Raw genomic sequence first — 5,515 nt, 5'->3', positions numbered from 1 at the left:
ATGTCATTTCTGTGAAATTTCAAGAAAGTCAAAGCTGTAAGGACAGAAATCAGATCAGTGGTTGCTAGGGACTATGGGTATGGAAAAGTGACAGGGGAACTTTTGGGGGCGATGGTAATACTCTACAATTTGTTGTGGTTGCTACATGACTATATTTGTTTGTCAAAATTCATAGAGTCATATGCCTAATATAATATACTCAAAAAACTCTCTCATTCTAAAAAAAATACTCATCCACTATGCATTCTGCTTTACTTTATTTACTTACTTTAATGTAACACCTCTGAGGAAGGGGATTTTTTTCTGCCTAGTTTGCATTCAGGTAACATTTATTCATTGTTTGCTATGTGACAAGCAGCCATTAATTGCTCCAGAGTCAAGATGAACAAGATGGTTTGGTTCTGTCCTCAACATATAGTTTGGGGTTGGTTATAATCTGATCCTATTTCTTTCCTTTTCTAGCAAAATTTGCAGAGTCATCTCGATTTAATGCTTATATTTGATCTTATATTTGATTTAGGTTTTCCCACCCTTTTTATAAAATTCCTCCTGATAGGCTACCAAAGACTTCCTAATGGCTGAATTTAATGTAGGCATTCAGTCCTTATTTCTTTGACCTCCTTATGGTATTTGAACTGGTCATTCTACTCTCCTTAAACTTCTTCTTTTCCTTGATTAGAGAGGCACCACTATATTTGGATTTTTTTCTTTTTTCTTTTTCTTTTTCTTTTTTTCTTTTTTTTTGCAGATTTCTGTACTTGCCACTATTCACCCCCCCACACACACACACTTTCTTTCTTTTGGTTATCTAACAGCCTTTAGTGAACAAGGCCCTAATCCTGAGCCCCTCTCTTCTTACACCATGTTCTTCCCAGTAAAGAGGGAGAAGAGTACCTGAGCTTAATCTCTGGGCTTTAAGGAGACTTCTTGGAAACCCCACAGATCATTTCTATTCGGATTTAACCATGGGACCAGCAGTTGGCATAATGGCTATGTCACTGGACTCCCATGTAGTCAACCACGGTTCGAGTCCCGGACCTGGTTGATGGCTTAAACTCACACTGGGTGCGTGTGTGTGCGTACCCAAGATTCCAAGAGAAGAATGGAGGATAAGGGATTGTGGCATGGTCATCCCCCCTGTGAGGTGATTTCTCGATTTCTGTCTCTGTCTCTCTCTGGCGAGCACACATGTTCTATAGCAAAAACCTCTCAAAAAAAAAAAAAGGATTTAACAACAAAACAACAACTAGACTTGGATGTGTAGTAATGGATTCGTTTAAAAATGGGGATTCTGGTAGATGGCTAACTTGGAAAATCATAATTTTGCAAATATCGTGGTAAAGATTGATGTGGATAAAAATCATCAGAGAATGGTAAATCTAAGGAGGAGCATTTGCTGAAGAACAGAACATGTATATGGTCCCAGAATATTTCCCCATAGATTGCTTATTGGTCATGGGAGGATATAGCAACTATGCAGTGGAGAAACCAGACAACACCCTTGCTAGATAATTTAGTTCAATGTAATCAGCGAGGAGCAGGGGGCCCTCATATGGCCTCCAGATGTGACCCAAAGAAAGACACAGCATTGCTTATGTGATATTCTAGCTGGAAATGCATAACCTAAATCTAATTATGAGAAAATATCAGACAAACCAAATTAAAGAACAATTTATGAAATAACTGACCTGTACTTTTCAAAAATGTCAATGTCATGAAAGATAATGAAGAGCTATGGAATAGTTGCAGATTAAAGGAAACTATAGAGATGTAATACAATATGTGGTCTAGGACTAGGTCCTGGACTGGAGGAAAGTGAAATATTTGAAAGGAGATTATTTGGGCCAGAAGGTAACCCACATGAGAAGGTTCTGGCTTTGTGTCCAGAGACCTCCCTGAGTACCAGACATAGGTGTGCCCATGATTTGGAGCTGGCTGAAGCCAGGCATAGATTGTAGCATCAAGACCCTGTTGGGAGGCCAGATGGTGGAACAATGGTAAAACATGACACTCGGTAAGGCAGTCCCACAGGGGAATGTACCTGGTTTAAGTCTGAAAACCTCTCTGAGTATGCCAGGATGCGTGGGCCCACCCTCCGGGGCTAGGTGAAATGTGGGAGTGAATGACAGCATTGAGACCCTGTTAGAAATGCCACCTGTCTCTTTTTCTGTCTTCCTCACTCATGGAAGAAATTAATAAACTTAAAAATAAGAACTCTTGTTGCAAGTGTTTCTCTGTTTCCATTTTGCCTGCTTATAGAATAAATAAATAAACTAACTTAAGAAGTAGAAACAAAAGATATTATTGAGACATTGGACTAAATTGGTGAAGGAACGTCAAAGAGAGAATGAACAGGCCCTGACAACCAAGTGCTGAATTGGTTTTCTTCTCTCTGTCCTCAGGGACACTTAGTTTAGGCTCTCCTCAATTCTCCCTTCAGGCTATTTGGGAGTGGAGAATGTGGACAGCCTTGTCTTGTCCCAGTTTTTAGTAGAAAAGCTTTCAGTTTTTCCCCATTCAGTATAATGTTAGCTATAGATTTTTCATACATGACCTTTTTGGTGTTGAGAAATGACCCTTCTATGCCATTTTGCTGAGTCTTAATCATGAAGGAATGTTGTGTTTTGTTGAACGCTTTCTCTGCATTGATTGAAATAATCATGTGTTTTTTTTTTTTCTTTCTTTCTGTTAATATGGTGTATTATGTTTATGGTCTTGTGTATGTTGAACCACTCTTGCATCCCTGGAATAAAACCTATCTGGTCGTGACAAATAATCTTTTTTATATGTTGTTGGATACAATTTGCAAGTATCTTATTGAGAATTTTTGCATCTATATTTATCAGAAATATTGGTTTGTAGTTCTCCTTTTTTTGTCATGTCTTTATCTGTTTTGTGAATGAGGATGATGGAGGTTTCATTTGGGGGTTTCCTTCCTTTTGCATCTTTAGAAATAATTTGAGTTGAATGGGGATGAACTCTTCTTTAAAAGTTGTGTAGAATTCAGAAGTGAAGCCATTAGGACCTGGGCTTTTCTTTGTTGGGAGGCTATTGATTACTGATTCAATCTCATGGCTTGTTACAGGTCTATTCAGGCTTTCTCTGGCCTTCTGAAATAATCTTCGTATATTATATGCATCCAGGAATTTTTCCATCTTCTCCATATTCTCTTGTTTGTTGGCATATAGTTACTCATAGTATACTCTACTGATGTTTTGTATTTCTAATGTGTCTGTTGTAATATTGCCAGTTTCATTATGTGTTTGATTTATCTGGTTTTCTTTCTTTCTTCTTCTTAGCTCCCCCCCCCCCAAAAAAAAAAGGGATTGCAGCATGGCCATCCCCCCCCCTCCCGGGGGGGTGTGATTTCTCGCTTTCTATCTCTCTGTCTCAGTCTTTCTGGTGAGTGCATGTGCACTATAGCAAAAACCTCTCAAAAAAAAAAATTAGTCTAGCTAATGGTGTGCTAATCTTGTTAATCTTTTCAAAGAAGCAGCTTTTGCTTTCATTTATTTTCTGTATAGTTAATTTATTTTTTATTTCACTTATTTCTGCTCGAATCTTTACTATTTTTATTATTTCTTTTCTCCTGGCGTTTTGTTCTTGTTATTTTTCCAATTCCCTGAGGCATGATGTTAGGTTATCTACTTGCCACCTTTCCATCTTTTTCTTATGTGAACTAATTGGTATAATTTTCCCTCTTAAGACTGCTTTTGCAGGGTCCAGTAGATTACAGAAACTCATGTACTCATTGTCATTTGTTTCCATAAATCCTTTGATTTCAGACTTAATTTCTTTGGTAGTTGAGAAGTCATTCAGATGTAGGTTGTTTAGTTTCCATGTGTTAGTGTATTTTCGAGAATTTTTCCTGAAATTAATATCAAGTTTAATTCCATCATGGTCAGAGAAGATGCTGGATATAGTTTTTATGCCTTTTAATCTGTAAAGGCTTGAATTGTGTCCTATCATATGGTCAATCTTTGAAAAGTTTCCTGATTTTGCACTGTGGGGGTGAGAAAATATTTTGTGGTCTTAGGGTGGAAAATTCTATAGACGTCTGTCAAGTCCTTTTGATTTATAGTATCATATAGGTCCTGTATCTCTCTGCTTATTTTTTGTCTAGAAGATCTGTCTTATGGAGATAATGGGGTGTTGAGATCTCCAACGATTATAGTGTTGCAACATATCTCTCCTTTTAGCTCTAGTAGTCTTTCCTTCATATACTTAGGTGCTCTTGAGTTAGGTGCATAGATATAAGTGTTATGTCTTCATAATGAATTAGCCCTTTTACTACTTTATAATGCCCTTCTTTGTCTCTTCTTACAATTTTTGTCTTAAAGTCTATTTTGTCTGAAATCAATATTGCTACTCCAGCCCTTTTTTTTATTTTTGCTTGCATGGAATACTTTTTCCAACCCTTCACTTTTAGTCTACCTATGTTTTTATCCGTAAGGTGCATTCCTTGTAGGCAACAGATAGAGGGTTTCTGTTTTTTTATCCTTTCAGCCAGTCTGTCTCTCTCTTTTTTTTTTTTTTTTTTGGGGGGGTTTTTTTTTTAGGGGGGGGGGCCCCCCCCAACGAAAGAGGAGACAGAAAGCGAGAAATCACCCCCCAGGGGGGATGGTCACGCCGCAATCCCTTCTCCTCCATTCTCCTCTCGGGATCTTGGGCACGCACGCACACGCGCCCGGTGTGAGATTTAAGCCACCGGGTCTGAGACGCGAACCGCGGTCGACTACGTGGGAGTCCAGCGACATAGCCATTACGCTAACTGCTGGTTCCCAACCAGTCTGTGTCTCTTGATCAGAGAATTTAATCCATTAATGTTCACTGTTATTATTGATATTTCCAGACATGTTCCTATCATTAAGTGAGCTATTTTCTTGGTTGTTTTTTGTTTTCTTATATCGATCTGTCTGACTTTAGTTTTCCTGGTATAGCACTTCCTTCAGAACTTCTTGAAGAGCTGGTCTGGAGTTGGTAATTTTTTTCAGGTTTTGTTTATCTGAGAATGTTTTTTATATTTTCTTCCTATATGATGGATAATTTTTGGAGCATAGTAATCTTGGCTGGAATTGTTTTTCTTTAACACTTTGAATGTATCTCCCCATTCTTTGCTTGCCTTCATTTTTTTCTGATGAGAGGTCTGATGTTAATCTGATGAAATGACCCTTTATAAGTAAGTTGACGTTTCTCTCTTGCCAATTTTAGCATCTTGTCTTTGTGGCTTTGGCCAATCTAGCTATGTGCCTTGGAGATCTTTTTGGGTTTATTCTATCTAGGGGTCCTTTGTATTTCTTGGGTCTGGATATTTGAATGCCTCTGAAGGTTTGGAAAGTTGTCTTCCAGCATTTCGTGGAATAGATGATCAATTTCCTTATTTCTTCCTTCACCTTTTGGGATACCAGTTATCTGATGTTTGGGTACTTAATGGTATCTAGTATTTCTCATATATTGTCCTCATTTTTCTTGGTTATTTTCTTAGCCTTTTTGGTAATTTTTTTCTAGGTCAGAG

Source organism: Tupaia chinensis, unplaced genomic scaffold, assembly GCF_000334495.1.
Source record: "Tupaia chinensis unplaced genomic scaffold, TupChi_1.0 Scaffold000646_1, whole genome shotgun sequence".
Taxonomy (NCBI): Eukaryota; Metazoa; Chordata; class Mammalia; order Scandentia; family Tupaiidae; genus Tupaia; species Tupaia belangeri.
This window is presented reverse-complemented; position numbering follows the sequence as displayed.